The sequence below is a fragment of the Anabrus simplex genome, chromosome 14 (assembly GCF_040414725.1).
Source record: "Anabrus simplex isolate iqAnaSimp1 chromosome 14, ASM4041472v1, whole genome shotgun sequence".
NCBI lineage: Eukaryota > Metazoa > Arthropoda > Insecta > Orthoptera > Tettigoniidae > Anabrus > Anabrus simplex.
The window spans coordinates 51,448,921-51,470,252 of NC_090278.1; positions in this window are offsets into that span (position 1 = coordinate 51,448,921).

The following is a 21,332-nucleotide window of genomic DNA, read 5'->3' on the forward strand; positions in this document are numbered from 1 at the left end:
CTGTGTCCATCAAACATATAAGGCGTGAACAAAAAGTCTCAGAGGGTATTGCAACATAGCACAACTCCGATGCGGGTATATAAGCACGGACATGTAGGACAAGGTATTAGTGTGGCAGTCGTGTTGTGCCAGGATGTGTGCGTTAAATGCGGCCACGTGAACTATGGCAAAGTTATTATCAAATGCGTCCAACAGGAATAACGTGCTGTTATTCTGTTCTTGGCTGCCGAAGGACAAACACCGGTGGGCATCATTCGGAGAATGAAGACTGTATAGGGCAGTACGTCTGTTGAAAACCACCGCTGTGGAATGGTGTACAACGTTCCGTGACGGTCGCGTTTCGACAAAAGATGGTGGTCGATCTGCAAGGGCAGCCTCATCCATTACGGACGACGACAATGAGCGGGCAGTGGATGAGGCGATTAGGGTGGACCTTTGTCCACTCAAAAAGGCCTTGATATGTAGACGCTTCCTGTTGGACAAGGATGTGGAGCAGGACACTGTGTTTTATCACATAGAGATCTTCAACCTGGTGCATCGCTAGGATGTATGCCTCATTGCTCATGGTGATTTTGCCTGATCGGCATCCTGGTTTACGACTGTACAGCCTTCGAATGGAAACTTTTTGATTGCCTCTCATACCATTATGAATAAAACATATGTTTTATTACTCTAATTTATTTCGGGATGACCCAATAAATGCACGCGTGCACACACGCACGCGCGCGCGCGCACACACACACACACACACACACACACACGCGTCTGTTCAGATGTGAATGGCCACACTTACTAACTACTGGCTATTTAAAAGTCCCTCTTCATTACGGAACAGCAGGCGGTCCAGCCCATTGCTATACCTGTGGACAGTTAATCCTTACTTTCACTTCCCCAAGTTCAGTCGCCTCATACAGCAGCTGTGTGTGGACCGCTGGGTTTGAACACAGGACTACAGGCCACTCAACACACGATGACTGTTCGTTGGTTAGACTCCAGAGACAGTCCAGTAATTCACTATTCATATGCAATGAACAACTAAACAGCAACAGCTCAACAGTATTCGACAGCAGGACGATACTCTCAAGAGCTAATATTAACACAGACCCATTTACCCTCACACTCAGGATAGCGGCTTCCCTCGCTGACTCGCGTTGCTCCCCAGTCCACAGAAATACACGAGCACACAGTACTCTCAGGTAGTACAAGTCTTCTGTTCAGTCATCTTCAGCCCACCTACACACTGGATTCTCTGACACCACAACACATAGCCAACACCTCAGTTGTCCTCCGCCCAGTCACGGAACCTTAACACACTGGGCTCGCATTGACTTCACCACGGAGCCCAACTCTGATGGACTGTCCGCAGCAAGCCTACCTTTTTATAGCTCGGGTAATTTCAGCCAGAATTTTTGCAAGGTGACTAGAGGCAGAACATTCCCATTGAATTTCCAAGAAACTGACGAGAACATTATACGGAAAGGCCGGCCCCACCCCACAAGCCGGCTAGGAGATTCCCGGTCGTCTCAGTCAGTAGCACTTTCCTGGAAGTACCGAATGGGGCTACCATGGGGCTGGTAGGTAACACTACCTTAGAATGTAAAAAGCAGCCATGAATTCAAAAGACTGATACAGTATTTTACACAATTGAAACCTAATCAGACCCTGGTCAGATATGACAGCAAATGTGTTAAAAAGCATCTGTAATTGCTTGCACTCCAGTTTGCTTACTAACAGCTTATCTGATTGGATCAAATTTCCTCTATAGTATCGATTTTCTGAAATTGGCTCCATATTTATCCTGTTGGTCACGGATGCTTTGATCATGGTTAATTTGACGTGTGAAAATTATTTATGACAAGATTTAATTTCAAATAAGTAAACTCACCGAAATCTGTCGCACAAGTATGAAGGATTGGTTTTCCACCTAATCAAAACTTTATTTTACCTAGTGTCAAATATTACTTACATTAATTTAATTAAATACATTATTTTACATAGTGTCAAGTATTATGTACATTATTTACATTAAATTAAATTGATTAGGTGGAAAACTCATCCTTCATACTTGTGTGCTTGAACTACCATATTTACTCGTGTATTAGACCCCCCTGGCTTTTCGAGACGAAGAAAATGAAAAAAATAAATCTCGCATATAAGACCCCCCCAACGTAATTCGTCAGAGAAGAACGATTCCGCTTTGAAGTGGGTACAAGTCTTATTGCAGCTCTGATGACATTGCAGATATTTGTGAATAGTTTCGTCCGTACGACCTACGCAATGAAAACACGTCGAATCCATGAGGTACATCTGTGTTTCGTAGTTAAGAAATGTCCGCCTCTGTAGCGTAGGTCTACTGCAGCTCTGATGAAAAAATGAAATGGCGTATGGCTTTTAGTGCCGGGATATCCCAGGACGGGTTCGGTTCGCCAGGTGCAGATCTTTATATTTGACTCCCGTAGGCGACCTGCGCATCATGATGAGGATGAAATGATGACGACAACACACGATGTTGCACAAATAGGTGAATAGGCCTAGCTTAGTGTCCGATCCGCGCATTGCAAGCATGCATCAGTCATTTATTTATTTATTTGTTTGTTTGTTTGTTTGTTTGTTTATTTTCAAAAAACTTTGGCTTACTGGAGTTGCATGTTCGATTAAAGAAGTTAGCATAGATAAGTAATGACCGTAGGTTTTCGTGGCACATTGTTTTAACGTAAAGAAATACTGAATGATGGATTAAAGCCACTATATATATATTTATTTAATGAAGCTGAGTTTTTAGCCAAATTGCATTGGCCTTCACCAGGGCATGTGAAGTTCTGTCGCTGACAGTGAGCAAAGAAATTCGAAGGAATGTTGAAGTCATGACCGTACTACCCCACTAATTGGACTCAAGGATTGTTGCGCTGTGATTCACCAGCCTCTGTTGACAGTTTCTTGAGTGTGTCCCGCTGTGCCATGGTGTTTTGCATGTATTTCTGAGATACAAGTCGCCATGTATTTGATAACTTGAAGCCGTCTTCCCTGTTAGTGTTATTTGGGCACAGCTCTTTCTCTATTGCTTCCCTTAACAGTTGAGCATAGAAGTTTTTTACAGGCGCGATGATCTTTGCCTGGTCAAAGAGGATTTCATGGTCTGTACTGTAGAAATGTTCTACTATGGCAGACTGGTTTATGGCATTCTCCGTGAAGGATGAAAGAGTGACATTCTTTACCGACCTGATGTGTTCTTTCACCCCGGTGCTGACAAGCCTTTTCGTCATGCCAATATATGAGCAACCACAACCACATGGAACTTCATACACGCCCAGTGTTTCAAGATGTGGTTTTTCATTGAATGGTTGAAACAGGGATTTGAGCTTCAGGTCTGTGGTGAAAACTGGAATTATGTTGTATCTCCTATTCTTTCAGTTATACCTGCCACGTAAGGAAGGAATACTTTCTTCTTTTTACTGTAGTCCTCAATGGTACTATCCCTGTTAGGCTGCTTGATCTTCACAGCTCGTGCTATGTCTCCTGATGGATAGCCGTTTTTCTTTATGGATGTTGTCAGTTCTCTTAATGCACTTGAGCGGTTATCAGCGTCCGCAACGTTATTCACCGTAGTAAATAACATTTGAAGGAGAGCTGCTTTTTGGCACGGGTGGTGATGCGAGGACTTATGAAGGTATCTTTCAGAATGTGTAGGTTTCTTGTACATTGCATGGCCTAGTGTAACATCATTCTTCTTGTATACTAATACATCAAGAAAAGGTAATTTACCTTCATTTTCTAGTTCTATTGTGAACTTAATCTTACTGTTAATGGAATTTAGGTGTCCAAAATTTCATTTAATGTTTCCCTTCCATGTGGCCAGACCGAAAATGTGTCATCCACGGACGATAGAAGCACTTAGATTTCAATGGCGCAGTAGTTAATGTAGATATTATGATTTGTAGATATCGGAGTGAGGTATGAGGGGATATAAGATGAAAATACTTCATTTCTAAGACCTGTGTGCATTTGAAAGTTGAAGGAGTAGGGAACTTGATTGTGAACCTGGTGAATGTCGAACAATTAGCTTGCCGACTTTTGTCCACCTCTCGTATTGTATTTCGTAGGCGACGGACCAAACTTAGCCGAGTTGCTCCGAGTGACTGCACATTGTCAGATGCTAGATAACATGTAACGCTAGATGAAAGTCAAATAATGAGCAGGTCGTGCTGCCCAGTAATATTGTGATTAGTGATGGGTGTTATTTCACGATCTGTGATTTTTTTCAATGATATCAACAAAACAAGAGTAACGACTGTTACTTTCTACGCTATCACAGTGATCAGCCATGATTTCAAGATTTCACTTCAAATGATCATCGTGTGCCCTCTCAATCCCATATACCGAACTAGGGAATGTTGCTCCCATAAACTGCGACTGTGATCGATACTGTGATCAGTCGTGATATCACGACATGTGCTGCCGCAACGGTATTCACGCGAAGCGATGTGTTCAGGGAAGGAGCATCGCCATGATAATCAACCATATGGACATTTCTAGATTTAATTTTCTTAAGGACGTCAACATATCATAGTATATAAGGTATTTAGAGAAAATGAGCACATTCCTCCCGAACATAATAATAACTGAAACCCTGGTAATCCTCGGCATCGCTTGAAATATAAATTTTAGGAAATTGTAAAGTTGACTCTCAGTGTGGTATTATTTTTAAGCGCGCATTCAAATTGCATCGTGGTACACGAGACTTGCCTAGAATAGTAACAAACATGTATTCCTCCTGTATTTTGGAAGGCCCAGAGGGTATTTTCCTTTCTTACCTCTCATATTGTCACCTGACCTCAGTATTACGAGGCAACTTGACCGAAATGGCATTTTCTAGAAAGAGGAAGAATAGTGATCTGTGGCAGTTCTTTAAGGAAGTGGATGAAAACTTTGCATTATGTAATATGTGCAAACAGAAATTGTCTTATAAAACAAGTACCTCAAATCTGAAGAAACATTTTAAATGCAAGTACACCTCAGTTGCTTTGCCAGAAAGCAGCAGTCAACAATTGGCATGTGTCCGATGATAGACCTGGAATTTTAGGCTCCAAAAAAATATATATTATTTTAGGCACCGAAAATAGGCTTTTTAAACAAGTAAATAAGTTTTAAAAAGAGAAATAGGCACTTCAAACATGCTTTAAAAATAGGCAGAAAATAGACTTTAAAATATGAAAATGTAGACCTACACTTACACTGTAATGTGATCTTTTTTACTTTAAGTAATGTGGTATATGTGGTATACAAGAACAGGTATATGGGAACACAACTATATTTTATTGCTTCAGATAGTCTTAACAACATATATACATACATTCAAATAAAACTTTCCTCGAAGCAGTATGAAAATTATAAACAGTTAACGTTGCTTGAAGACTGAAGTTCCAAAAAATGTACACTTTATATACATATATACATGAATCTATCTTGATGCGAAAGTCCATTGAAAAGCTAGAGTTCTTGATAGTTGAAAACTATCTGTTCTATACCGTCACAAGTGTAAACAGTAGCGAAAGCTTGCACTAATAGAATATTAGTTGTTTCTGTAACTTGTCAGGAACTGACATTGAAATGCATAATTAGTAGAATACTAATTGATGTGTTTGAGCCTAGGTGGGACTGAGGGAATACTGTCATCGGGCTCGACGTGGCTGCGGGAAACCGGAGCGGAGGCAGTAACCCGAGGTGAAATCTCAAACACTCAGAATTCAGTCCACCTATTCGAGACACCTTTTTAAGAGGGATAGCCTCCGTGTTCGACATTCGGCGTAATCTGGTGCTGGGCACTGGCAAGTCCTCGCCTGTGGCTGGAAGGCAGCGCCTTTATATAGCTGGCTGATGTAACAGGCAAGCGCAGTGCAGACGTCTTGTAGAGTCGAGAACAATCCAGGCTGTTGCGTGTGCGGAGCAGGCGGCGCAGAGCGAGGAGCGCGCAGACACACGACAGTATAGGCTACCTATTCTTAACAGGAATAACTGCAAAAGTAAGACATAATTAACCAGACATTTATCACAAGCAGCTATGGATTAGGTGTACAAAAAATCATCAGTACTGTACTAAAATTACTGAACACAATTATAACACTGTAAGCATCCCATAATGGTGAAATGTAGAGTGCCAATATGTTTACTTATTTGTGAGGAACATCCTACAGCACTTTTTATTCGTAGTTTGCTTTACAATACCTAATAATAATCTTGTCCAAATTTTCCAGTCAGGCTGTGTCTTTATCAGTTAAAATAATTTTGAAAGCAGAAAGAGTGCTCCACACTCACAGATGTTGGAGGGACATAGCAAATTTTACCTATATTTTTCAGTTCAATTTCACTAGGTAGGTCTACTTTTTCCCCATCCATTACCTGATGTACCCTTTTCTGCACTAAATCACCTGGATTCTTCTGCAGGTTACTAGACCACCTGTCTTTTGTTTTATCCCCTACTTTACTTCTAGTACTCTGTATATTATTGTAAGTTTCCTCAATTACCTGTACAAAAAATAGTTGTTTTAGACTTCTTTTCTTTTTTTCCATTTCTGTAATGGTGAGTGGTAGAAGTGAAAAATTTGCCCAAATATATGGAATGTCTCTCTGAACACTGGAATAATTCTTTAGCAGCTCTTTGCCCATACGACACACATGCAGAGTTGTCTGTTAGAGGCACATTGTCTATCACAGATATTCCATAGAATACAGGGCAACTTCCACTGAGGAACCCCAACGGCTAATGATTGGCTATGGTTAAAAGGGAATAGAGGAGAATTTCTCTCGGAAGATGGCTATTCTTGATGGAGTCTTACATAATATTTCCTTCACTGTTGACATCAGATTATTTACTGCAGGAAACTTGGCCCTAACCGTTTTTGTGAGTCTGTGCAAGGCATGGGCAATGAATATTAAAGAAGGGTACAAAGTTTTGAGGAGAGGTGGAGTAGCAATCGTGTAGGAAGCACCCTCGGAGACAAGGAGAAGGACTTTATAATTGTTAACACTCCCAGGATACAACAACTGCAACCCCTTGCTGATGATGTACACAATACTTTGCTCTACTTTCTCAAGCTGCTTACAGCAAAGAAGGTGAGCAGTAATGCCAAATGGGTTCCAGTGTTCCTACTATAGGATTAGCAATGTACCTGCCCACAGAGTTGGTGGTTTTGTCCACCCAACACTGCCCCCCACCCCAAAAGATTTCCTGAAACTAGAGCGAGGATCAGCCGTTGTTTTACGTATGGTAAGAACAAATTAAGAACTTATGCTGAAATGTTAAATTAACGTAGCGACAACGGATCTACTAGCAAGGCTCAGTAGGGCCATACATAATTCTCCATACCTGTACTGCTTGAAGGAGCTTGAATGGAAGGAAGGCATCTAGCACTGTGATGCTTGGGATTCCCGTGTAGAAGTCTCAGTATTGGGAATGTAACCGCATGTTGACAAATGTCAAAAGATGAGGAGAAGGGCTATTAGTAAAGGATTACTCTGTAGGGGGCCGGAACATGACCACCAAGATAACGGGGGGCCACGGCCAGAAACAGTTGCAAGCTTACAACATCGTGTCAGCTTTAGTATAAACTCTGTTCCTGGAAACAACGTCACGTGGTCGTGATTGTCGGGTTGTACCGTGCTTGAGAGATGTGCTGTATTTAACTTGCAGTTTTGGGAAGACTGTGATGGGATTGTGAGCTGCATGTTAGTTCATTTTGTGCCATATTAGTGACATTTTTGAAGATGGACTGTTTTGTCATAAAGAAGCAAAAACGATTTACATCCTCGGTAAGTTATGAAAAAGTATTGTATTCTAATGGCAGCACTAGCATCTAGTAGCAAGACGTGGTCGCGGATGTGTGCGTAAGTTCTATAGGTAGGCCTGTCTGTTTTGTCAGATGCCCGGGGACTGATTGGAACTTCAAATAGCACCATCAAAAGTGCGGGTAATTATTTCATAATCGGCGGGCGAGATAGCTAAGTTCCCATGGTTCTATGTTCTCATCAAGACGGCCGAGGTTTGAAACGCAGTCGATGCATGCAAAAATTTTGAAATGAGAAGTCACGTTCTGTTGATCTGGATCTACTTAAAACCGTACATCCCATCGCTAATGATTATAAGATTCAAAATTCCATGCGCCTTAAGCTTGCTTACTTTTTTTAGTACTTTTGAATCATCACAACATAATTAATGTTGGTGTATTTTGAGTATCCAACCATCCTTTGGGCTTACCTTGTACCTTATATGGTGTGTGGATTCAGTGGCGTACTCAGTGGTAGGGTATAAATCCAGGCCAGTAGTGTGAATACGACTTTACCTCAAGAGGGGGATATGAAAATTGAAGATAAAGCCGGTCCTACCGAGTACGGTGACGGATCTTCAATAAATATTGGTGGTTTTGATTGTTACGATGTAATTATATCCAACGATCGAAATCATAGCTTCTGTACTGTTAACATAAAGCGGCTGCATTATTGATACTGATCGTAAAATTAATATAATCTTTCTTCTTTTGTGAGGAAGTAGAATCTTCATTTAATAAATTATTTTCCTTTTTAAAAAGGAACCACTTTGGTCTACGCCCCAGGAAGGTGAAGTGTGTCATAGATATTTCGATTACGGGAGACTCAAGGCCAACGCTATTGCACCCACAACCAAGGCTTTATCTTCCCCATCCCATCCCATTCCTTCTTTAACTCTGTTAGTGCCGGGAATCGAATGCAGGATGCTTTAAGTCACATCCCTACAAGGCTCCTTAGCTTCAAGCTAATTCTTCCATCCGGTCTCGTGCATTTAGGACAGTTGGAAAATGTATGCCGTAATAAATGCTCCTCATAAAACTTTTTGTAAAAATAATAACTGCACCAATTTATAACAATAATTACAAACACCTCCTTTTCATGTAGCTCAGTTGGTCGAGTTGCTTTCCTTCTGAGTCCGAGTTCGCAGGCTCAAATCCCAGCTTGGATCGGTGGTCCTTAAAAGGGTGTTGTAATTGCAACAGCTCCATGTCATTGGCTTCTGGCATGTTAAAAATTCACCTGCGGGATAAACTTCCGACGCTCCAGTGTCTATTAAGAACTAGTATTAGGGGTGAACTTTACACAAATAAAAGTACTATCCACCATAAATACGCCATTGGCACAGACTACCATATACTAGCACTGACTCCATGGTTACAAACCATAGAACTAGACTAATCTTGAGGGTTACACACCCACAGGGAATCAGTCTACCAAGCAGTCTCTCTACGTGTTGAATTTCCGCTACATTCTGTCGTCACTCATTTTGATTCGAACACAGCACCATGTTGCCATATAATAATGTGTCTAATAAAGTCATTCTAGTACCGGCATAGTTTCTATACTTGATAAATTTATAACTTGTTGACCTCATTCAGTGGTGTATGCTGGGATTAAGATGTGGGCACCACTAGACTTAGGTTACCACTTTTTGATAGTTGGTTTAGTGAACGTCAAGCCTTAAGTGTTTATTGCCACCAGAAAGCCAGCTGTGTTATCAAGCCTGTTTCACAACCCACTGCCGTGGCTTCAGTTACTGCTAATATGCAAAATCTGATCAGTGAAAATGATAGCCTAGAGTTTAGCAAATTAAAGCCCGGATTTATTGCTAAATGGATAGAATGCTTGTCTTGGGTCCAAAGGCCCCAGTTCATTTCTTGGACTCAACCTCCTCGTACGTGTAATTTCCCTGGCTTGGGGACTGGGTGTTTGACATCTTCACCATTCATTTCATCCTCATTAGATTACCACCAAGCATTTCAAGAGGCTATGCATAATAATAATAATAATAATAATAATAATAATAATAATAATAATAATAATAATAATAATAATAATAATAATAATAATAATAATAATAATAATAATAATTAATAATTAATAACTGTTACGGGGTTACCTGTGGACCAGCAGAGGTGAAAGAAGGTGCCGGGGTGAATGGATCTAACTACAAAATCAAAGTTAATTTAAAACTGTAACAAAGGTTATATTTTTTTCTCTTTAAAAAAACAACATTACAGGTACCAGTAGCAAAAAAAAAAAAGTCTAGTAAAGACGAGACTGGTGGTATAAACAGAACTTAGGATTCAAGTCCTCACTTAACAATTCCTGAGCTACACACTTAGCTTTACAAAGATCGCAATTTTATGCAAGGGCAGAACACCCCTCAATACATGGAGCACTTGCTCCCAATTTTTAACATCAAGCCTCCCAGAGGCACTTTTACAACACTAGAAAAGAGCCGACACGCTCTGTTTTTCAAGCCTATTCAAGGCAATATCAGAACCTTACAATTACTTGCCATCAAGGCATAACTTACAAAAATGAAACGGGTACCTCGTACCCAACCTACAGGGCCTTCGAGTAAAAGAAATAACAGTTAAATAAATGGCCCAAACACAAAATGAAAGGAGGCGAATACTTGCACTCCTCGATGTGACTTCTTAAAACCTAAGAGGCACTAGGCCGATGAAACAAGGGCTATTCCCAAACTACTGAGGTGACTCATATAAGAATAAATTAAGACATTACGGAAAGAAAAAAAGGATCAGTTACAAATGTAGTCACCTCAAACCAATGTGAAGGGGAGCTCGAGAGGGTACAGCACTCTCTATCCCCCCTTCACAGTTAAAGATATTATGAAATTTTACATAAGCCGACAGAGAATTACATTTGTAGAAAAGTAGGTTACATGGTTAAAGTTTCGGACCTTTCCCTCAGGTTAAACTGCGGAGCTAGCAAGAAATAAAGATGTTAACTGGCCATTACCTTGCTGAAGACTTGCTGCCTGAAGAAAGAGGCACCTCCCGCCTCCTGCTTGACATACACCCTAAGTTAGATGTTGATCAAATGGCCAAGAGACGTGAAAATCTGCAGTTTATAAACCCTCGGGGAAAGTTCGAGACCTTTTACGAATAAAACAGCCACACCCTCTCACTTTATTGGTAGATGAAAAAGTTACACACACAAAATCGAAGAAGAAGCCTGTGATAGGCTGAAAATTAATTACAGAAATCAGGGATTGGCTGAATTCAAAACTGGCGGAAAGAAAAGATCAATATTGCCAACCCAAAAATGAATGAACAAAATTAAGTAAAGAAAAACTTATGAATACAAAATTTCTTCTAAAAAGGTTCCTTCACTTCGCACCAGGGTGCATGATCATAGTTTTTCAGCAGTGACATCTATGAGAGAATGTCCAAATTTCTTGATAAATAGTAAACAAAAACAAGTAGAAATTCACACAGTTCAGGAAAATTCAAAATACCAAAATTACGTCAAATTACAGTAGCGACATCTTCTGAGTAAATTTATAAGTCGGTCCAGTTTCAAGTTCACTGTTCCTCCAGTAGAGGAGTTCTATTAGATGCATGATTTAAATGTGCGGTGTAGAGGTGTACCTCCCGGTACAATAATAACAACATGAAAGATTGCATTTCATTTTAGCAGATCTTATTACTCCTCTGACAGCAGCCCTGCATCATCTTCCTACAAGGATGCAGAAGTAAACAGGAGTGAAATTCCAGCACTCTGTTTTCTATATAATTATGTCAGAAGTATGAGGCCAGGAAGTCTATTCGATGAGGAACGCATGATTGTTAGGAATCTATTCCGTGACCATAAGTAGGACACCACCACTTGTCTACCGAGGAAGCTAATAAAAAGGTGAACAACGGGTACGACCGCTCGTAATACTGTAAATTTCCACATTTTAATTTTATAATAATGTCATGGTGTAGGTTACTGTAGTCACGTCCTAGTTCATGTTCCATGGCCAATGACTGAGTGGTCTAGTATGTGGTCCTGAGATTTGGGATACCAGTTGCTATGGAATGGGAGTGGGCATCTCGGACATATTCTGAGTCATGGCCCTCCTTGTGCTCATACGGCTAGGACTATACAATCCACCGGTGGTCCCTAACCCACTAGAGGAGAGATCCGCACTTGTACCATGTATAAGTAGGGTAGCATCCTGATTCATGAATTTACCAAGCTAGGAACATTTTAAGCAAGCCTCGGACCTATGGGAGTGAAGAAGTCCCACTCCCATTTGATAGGTGAGGGACTTCTTGGAAACAACTTGGAGAACGAAATGGAATTCGATGGGGAGCTATCAATATTAATGGGGCTTATGGAAGAAAGAAAGAAAGAAAGTAGAACTGGCTGAGTCAGCAAAGAGAATGCATCTGGATGTGCTAGGATTAAATGCTATTTGTGTAAGGGAAAATAACGAGGAAGAGATAGGAGATTACAAAATGTACTTCATGGGTGTTAAAAATGGAAGGATAGAGTCAGGGGTAGGGCTGTTAATCAGGAATATTATTGCACAAAACATTGTGGGTAGATTTGGCAGTTGGAGGAATTAGGACGAGAATTGTCTCAGTGTATTCACCACGTGAGGGTGCAGATGAGGATGAAATTGACAAGTTTTATGAAGCTTTGAGTGACATTGTAATCAGGGTCAACAGCTAGGATAGGATAGTGCTAATGGGCGATTTCAATGCGAGAGTTGGAAATAGAACTGAAGGATACGAAAGGGTGATTGATAAATGTGGGGAAGATATGGAAGCTAATGAGAATGGAAAGCGTTTGCTGGACTTTTGTGCTAGTATGCTAACTGCTAACAGTTACGAATACATTCTTCAAGCATAAGGCTATTCCATGCTACACATGGGAGGCTAGGGGTACCAGATCCATAACAGACCATATCTTAACCGACTTCAAATTCAGGAAATTTGTTAGGAATGTACGGGTTTTTTTTGTGGATTTTTTGATGAAAAGGACCACTATCTGTAGTGAATGAAGTATCTCTAGGCCTAGGATAGGGAAACTGAAATCTGTCTGCAAACGAATAAGGGTAGAAAATCTCCAGGGCGAGGAAATCAGAAGTACATGGATATAATTAGTGAGAAGTTCCGAACAGTGGACAGTAAGCAGGTTCAGGATATGAAAGACAATGGCTGGCATACAGGGATGCTGTAGTAGCAACAGCAAGGGAATGCCTAGGAACAACTGTGTGCAAAGTTGGGAGAAAGCAAACATCTTGGTGGAGTTACGAAATGAGGGCAGCTATACTTTTCTTTACAAACTAACAAAATAACTAACTTAGATTTTATATATATAGTGTGTGTGTGTGTGTGTGTGTGTGTGTGTGTGTGTGTGTGTGTGTGTGTGTGTGTGTGTGTGTTTCTCTGGTGCATTATTTGTATAAAATGTTACTTCTTTATAGCTTATCACATGACCATTACTACAATAAAATTATCGTATTTATTCTAGACCAGAATACTGCATCATTACTCAGACAATTTATTCTTGCATTCATTTCACTTGTATTCGGAATATATGAAATGCTGCAGTTATGTTGGGAAGGGAATGGTAGATGAAGGCAGGGGCGTATTCAGAGGTGGGGAGCGGGGGGGAGTGTCCAAAGCGTCCAGACACCCCAGTGGTTTTAACAAATGTACTTTTACTAAGCATGTACATTATTAGCACTCCAGTGGTCGTGCGAAGAAAAGTCACGTCAGTGGTCGCGCGGATTACAATTGTGATCCAGTTTTCTTTGTGATATACGGCTATTCTGTACCATTTATTCAATGAATATGATTATGCATTGTGAAAAGAACTTTATTTTCTGTACAATATAATATAATTATGCATGCATTTATAAAACAATACCATACAATGTGATTTGTCTTACTCCCTCCATAATGTTTTTGAGGTACCTCACTGTCTGGTTCATTCAGCCATCGATTTATATTCTCTTAGTCATCCATTTTGTACTTATATACCAATAATTAATATAAACTCAAAAAGCGCGGAGTAGATATATGCACATGAACTGAGATTAGACACCGTAATAAGAAAACAAACAAAGTCAAAATAAGTGACACTAGTGGTCGCACTGATCACAGTTGTGATCCACACGAATAATCTGTTCTATAACGCAATAACCATCAGTCAAGGTTAGCAGATTACTGCATTATCAGAGAGGGGATGGGGCACGACGAAGGTACACAGATGCTCAAGGTCAACAATCATACCAAAAAACAGGAGCAAAAAAAACTAAACGGCTGGATCACCATTGTGATCCGCGCAACCACTGGAGTGTTAACAGTTTACATAATCTGCACAAATCCACTACTCTTACTAGGAACCAAGGACACTCATTTCCTTATTAGATATTGCATATCACCTAAATTCTCCAGAAGTTTGGACACACACCAAAATAAAATTCTGGATGAAAACCTATCGTAATGCCCCCACCCCCTACAAACTGAAATCCTGGCTACGCTACTGCCACACACAACCATATGCAAGACTCCCAAATATCCACCCTGACTGACAAAATTACCTCTTTGTAACAAATATGTAACTAGTTTTCCTTTAATGTAGATGTTGAAGGTAAAAATGTGTGGTTGGTGTATTTCTGTAAACAGATCTCTGAAAACAGAACTATGCACAGCATTCCAGAGGATATTTTCAGCAACTAGGGCTCTACACATATCAGCATAGAAACCTCTATGGGTTGTGGGAGGTAGGTTTACTTTGTGTGAGCAGAGTCTGTCTAATGTTAATTTTCATGGCTGATATTGCTTTGTGACTGGCACTATCTGCATGCTGCCGAGGGTGGCATTTTTTTCTCTAAATCTAAATAAATAATGTGATGAAAATTACAGACTAAGATGAATACAATTTGTAATTTTGGATTATTTAATTTAAACCACTGTTACTCTAAAGTTAATCAAGAACAAGAACATTCCAGGCCTCAAAAGGCTTTGGCTTTCAATAACAGCTGCTGCCCAGTTCTTGGCTTGCAGATATTGGGTAGCCTTCCCTCTGTGACCACTGCTCACCGTAGCTTCCCAATTGCCGTCACGCCGCTGGGTCAACACCTTTCCAGACTTCACATCTTTCTAAATTACTGCTGGTACTGGTATCTAGGGAAAGGTGCAGTGGTATCCCTAACCTTACATAATAATTATAATATATTTTTTCTTGACATGTTGGTTGAACTTCACCATGTCCATGCAAATGGAAAAATGATTGTTTGTACGCCTAGAAGTAAATTGGCAACGGTCGTGTCTGTAATGCAATCAAAATGTAGGCTGTTTCTTAAATACAAAACCTTAGGTAGCTGATTTTCGTATCACTGTTTACACAGAGATAGCCTAGTCACAATACTAAGGCATTGTCTTGATCACAAGCTGCAAAGAAGCAAGCAGTAAGGACGATGCGGTGATTGTGATCACGTCACGACTAAAAAAAAAAAAAAAACACTGATGTCAGAAAATCATTATATCATATCACGGTATCGCTCATCACTAATTGTGATTACGTCGTGTTTATCTGACCCCTAATTTGCATTATTTAATATTATGCCCTTAACCCTCCTTTAGTCTCTCACGGAGATTTCCTCCGGGCCGATTACATTTTGAACGGTACTGAACTTCTCAGTTGAACTGTTGGTCTCCCCACCCCTCTACCTTTCTCCTTGTTCATTCGGACTCGTCCTGTCAGCATTTCGGCGCGATCGTGCATCCTGCGTGCGAGTGTGGGATCATTGTTGTGACAAGTGACATCACTGGACGTTTCCTCCGTGTGCAAATAAGCAATAAACCTTATATTTTAGTGCATATTATTTATTTTCTAGGTCGATGACTTTGCTGTTCTGTTCTTCTAAACGTATTTTAGAAAAATATTACCGGTATTTCATATAATGTGATCGTCGTAGGTAATATCATAAGACCATTCGTCACAGTTAAGGTCTACAGTATTCTGATTTTAGATCAAACAAACTGTGTAAGAATAACCTACTAATGCTTAAAAGGGTTTCTTTTAATTATACCGAAGAATACTGCAAACGAACATGCCAAAACAACATCTCAAAGGACTAAAATTACGCGCATTTTTAGCCCCGAAGGTTACCTCCGTGCGCGACTAATAACGTAATAAGTTTCGCGCGACTAAAGAAGGGTTAAACTAGTTATGTGCGTGAGTAACGCTTGGACTCGCGAGAATCAAGTCTGGTGAGTCCAAGCCTCGCCGAGTAACCCGTGCGAAGTACTCGAGTCTCCACTGTGACGTCACATCCGTAACTGCGACCTGTTGCCGAGCAGTCGGAAGAAATGCCCCAATCGTTAAGTACTATTACAACAGCTACGTAAATGATGACCATAACGCGAGTGTAAGACCATAACATATTTGTTTCGAAATGCCATTCGTTTAGTTTGTCACACAATGACATTCTTCCCTTTCTCCTTCGTCTATATTTAGTTGGGCTCGTTCATTACAGCGCCTCTGTTAGTGATGGGCAGCAGATCTCGAGACTCTCGCGAGAATCTCGAGACCGACCCTCCTGTAGTGCAAGCTGTGCGACGTACCAGTAACTACGGCTGTAAACTTGATAGTATATCATTGGCAGTTATTGCGTGAAATAACGTTCTCATATGAAAACGTGTGAGCCAATACATTTTGTCAAAAGCCTGGAAAAGTACAGCATGTTCAACTATGAAGCCCTTAATACCATTAACGAAAGTGAAAACTGAATGTCAGTATCTTAAACTGTTCACGGCTCATTTGAGGTAGACATCTTAGGTGAATAACAATGCATAATTTATGAATAACTGTAGATAGGATGTACACCTACTTGGATACTAGAGGCGTGCATTATTCGAACTTGAGACGGGGAAGGTGTGCTTTGCTATATACGCAACCCCCATTACACATGAGTGGAACATGTAACAGGCGTGATGGGTAACGCTCTCGAGACCGACTCTCGAGTGCTGCGAGCTGTGCGACGTCCCAGTAACTACGAGTGTAAGCTTGATAGTTATCATCAGCAGTTCTCACATGGAAACGTGTGTGACGATAAATTTTGTCAAAATTCTAGGATAGCACTGCATGTTGAACTATGAGCTCCTTACCATTAACGAAAGTGAATACAGAATGCCAGTATCTTAAACTGTTCACGAGTTATGTCAGGTAGACTTCTTACCTGAATAACCCGTATAATTTGTTAATAATTGTTATTAGGATGTAAACCTACCTGGATGCCTCAAAATCGTTGTCGGCAGGGGAGCTTCTTGTGTTTCAGACCGGACCGGAGGTATTCTGTGATATGAGTTTTTAAGTGCCGGATCATCCCAGAAGTATTTCTGCCGATGTATTTTAATTCTTTTCAATAAGCAACACAGTGGGCTGTGCTATGTGACATCTCTTAAAAATAACCGACATCCACGACTTACGTTGAGTTTCGGACATCGTCTTCAAGTTGTCGCGTGCAATTAGACACAGTTCACATTGCACCGTCATATATCGAAGTATCTACCTAATTATGACGCGAATACTCTATAGCATTGTGAGTAATTATTTCCTTCGTCACCAAAAATATCGATAAACACAAGCAGTGGTCATGTGTTATTGAATGTGGGGTCTGATAACGATGTACACCTGCCTGTCGGAAGAATTGGAGCAAACTGAAGCAATTTAGATTGCACATTCCACTCATGCGAAATGGTGGTTGCATATGCAGCAAGGCGCACCTTGCCTCGTCTCGAGTTCGAATAATGCACGCCTCTAGTATCCAGTTACGTGTACCTACAGTAGCCGTCAGGCTCTGTACTTAAACCACTCATTCGTGTACCTACCAGTGCATACAATGCCCGAATGCGTATCCTTTACAATTATGTTATACTGCGTCAAAATAGACCTCGGTAGAAATGAACGCCCTAGTCGCTTGTTGACACGTATTTACGAAAATAAGAAGGCCCGTGGTTGGCTATTCGCATATTCGGAACAAATAACATTCAGCTCCGACTGCCTGTAGGCCTACGACACGCTGCTCGCCGCACAATGTGGGGACAACGCTCTCCAGATTTTTCGAAATTCCTCGCGAGAAATAATGCCTGCGCTAGTCTCGAGAAATCCCGAGAAATCTCGAGATCTCGTCTCAGACTGCCCATCACTAGCCTATGTAGCGTAACGGGTGGTGTTATTAACTCCCATCGTTGGAAGCCTGGGTTCGACTGCTGGTACCGCCAGAAATTTTAGAATGTCAGGAAGGCTGGTGTGTGATTGAAATGGTACATGCAGCTCACCTGCAATGGGGGTTTTCCCGAAAGGAGCTGCACCACCTCGGGATGAGGATATGAGTTTGCAAATTTTCATTGTATCGCCCAGTCGGTTAGCCTTTGGTAACTTGAGATACGGAGTGACGATTAGGAACATAATTTAACTATTCATTGTAGGTTTCCTTCCCTCTTCCTTGTCAATCCCTTCCAAATCTTCCCATCCCTCACCAAGGCCCCTGTTCAGTATAGGAGGTGAGGCCGCCTGGGCAAGGTACTAGTCATTCTCCCCAGTTGTATCCCCCGACCCAATGTCTCATGCTCAAAGACACTGCCCTTGAGGCGGTAGAGGTGGGATCCCTGGCTGAGTCCGAGGGAAAAACCAACCCTGGAGGGTAAGCAGAAAGATAACAATCTAGCTGTATCCCTATTTCACATTAAAAATATCTTAACACAGTCGCTAGTTACGTAGATTAATCTGAACACACTGCAGACAATTGACAGTGCGAGACGCAAGGTTCGGTAAGGGGCGCAGTGTTAACACAAATGTAGAGATCAGATATACCACACACAGCTTGAAAAGCTTTGCGGCCAGGTATTCTTTGTATAGTCATGAGCGTACAATAATGTCCTTTATAATATACATAGATTAGTCGAAAATGTACTTTTGTCCTGCCTGATCTCTACAGTTTCACACTGTGCGTCGGTAAAATGAAATGGCGTATGGCTTTTGGTGCCGGGAGTGTCCGAGGACATGTTCAGCTCGCCAGATGCAGGTCTTTCGGTTTGACACCAGCAGGCGCGTCATAATGAGGATGAAATGATGATGAAGACAGCACACACACCCAGCCCCCGTGTCGGCAAAAATTAACCAATGGTGGTGAAAATTCGCGACCATGCCACGTATCGAACTCGCGACCCCTGTGACCAAAGGCCAGCACGCTAACCATTTAGCCATGGAGCCGGACTGTGACTCACAAGCACCTGTGTCCACACGTTCCGTAGTTTACGTTACAATATGGTTTTGTTGTGTAGGCCTATACATTCATGTAAATACGGCATAATGTACATGTTCGGCTGTATATCTTGTTGGACAGTAGAACAACGAATGCCCTAGATGAACGTCCACAACGTTCAATTGATTGAAGGAATGTTCTGGGCATTTGGTAGGTATCCAAGAATAACAATTATATTGTTTCCACCTCCGGTATTTTGTTCTGCCGTATAATATCGTACTTATTTTTTTTCAGTATGGTACTGTATGTATGCTTCGGGATTAAGGACTGTTTCAAAGGGTGACTGTGTACACACTTCTTTAAAGTGATGTTAAGTACCGCATCGCAACATCAGTTTGTACATTATATCACTGTGCATTATTGGGAAACGGACCCAATACTTGTCCTACCTACAATACTAAGCATCGTGTTGTTTCCATACACGGCTGCCAGCGTCCTCGCCTCGAGTTTTACGATCCCAGACTCGGGTCTTCGCGAGTCCATTCGCAGCCCATCACTACCTTAAACGAAACTGGGGCACCCGAGCATTCACGTTTCATTGGTCAAAATACAGAAGTAATTTATCACTAGTTGCGATTAGTGATGGGCGATATTTCACGAACTGTGATTTTTTCACTGATATCAATAAATCACGAGTAACGACGGTTACTTTCTACGCTATCACTGTGATCAGCCGTGATTTCAAGATTTCACTTTAAGTGATCACCGTACGCCCTCTTAACTCCATATACCGAACTAGAATGTTGCTACCTAAACTGTGACTGTGATCGATGTTGTGATCAGTCGTGATATCACGACATGTGCTGCCGCAACGGTATCCACGCGAAGCGATGCGTTCAAGGAAGCCACTGTATTTGAGGAAGCAGCATCGCCATGATTAACAACAGTATGGACATTTGTTGATTTCATTTTTTAAGGACGTCAACATATCGTTCAGTATATAATGTATTTGTAGGAATTGAGCACATTCCTCCCGAATATATTAACAACTGAAACACTTATAATCCTCAGCATCGCTTGCAATATCAGTTTCAGGAAATTGTCAGTTGACTCGCAGTGTGGTATTATTTTTAAGCGCGCGTTCAAAAAAATCGTGGTACACGGGACTCTCCTAGAATAGTAACAAACATGTATTTCTCCTGTATTTTGGAATGCCCGGGGGCATATTGTCACTGGAGCTCAGTATTAGGAGGCAAGTTGACTGAAATGGCGTTTTCTAGAAAAAAGGAAGAACAGTGACCTGTAGCAGTCCTTTAAAGAAGTGGATGAAAATTTCACATTATGTAATATGTGCAAACAGAACTTGTCTTAAAAAGAAGTACTTCAAATCTGAATAAACATTTGGAATGCAAGCACCTCTCACTTGCTTTGCCAGAAAGCAGTAGTCAACAATCGGCATGTGTCTGATGATACAGACCTGGGATTTTAGACTCTAAAAAAATGTTTTAGGCACCTAAAATGGCCTTTTATAGGTTTTTAAAACAGAATATAGGCACTTCAAATATGCTTTAAAAATAGGCAGAAAATAGACTTTAAAATATGACAATATAGACCTACACTGTAATGTGATATTTTTTTTTTACGTTAAGTACAGTAATGTGGTATAGGCTACCCTTTCTAAATAGGAATAGTTGCAAAATGAAGGCATAATTAAACAGGCGTTTATTACAAACAGCTATGGATTAGGAAACAAAAAATTTTCATCAGTACTGTACTAAAATTAAACTAAATGCGGAGTACTGGTATGCGTATTTATTTGTGAGGAACATTCCTACTGCATTTTTCAGTCATAGTTTGCTTTACAGTACATAACAATAATCTTCTCCAAATTTTCCACAGTCAGGCTGCGTCTTTTGTTTGTTAAAACAGTTTTAAAAGCAGAAAAAATGTGCTCTGCACTCACAGATGTTGGGAGGGGCGTAGCAAAATTTACCTACATTTTTCAGTTCAATTTCACTAGGTAGGTCTACTTTTCCCCATCCATTACCTGATGTACCCTTTCCTGCACTGAATTACCTAGACTCTTCTGCAATACACTAGCCCACCTGTCTTTTATTTTATCCCTTACTTTACCCCTAGTACTTTGTATAATATTCTCAGCTTCCTCAATTACAAAATATATCGGTTTGAGACTCTACTTTTTTTTCTATTTTTGTAATGATTGACTGGAAGAAATGAAATATTTGCCTGAATATATGCAATGTCTCTC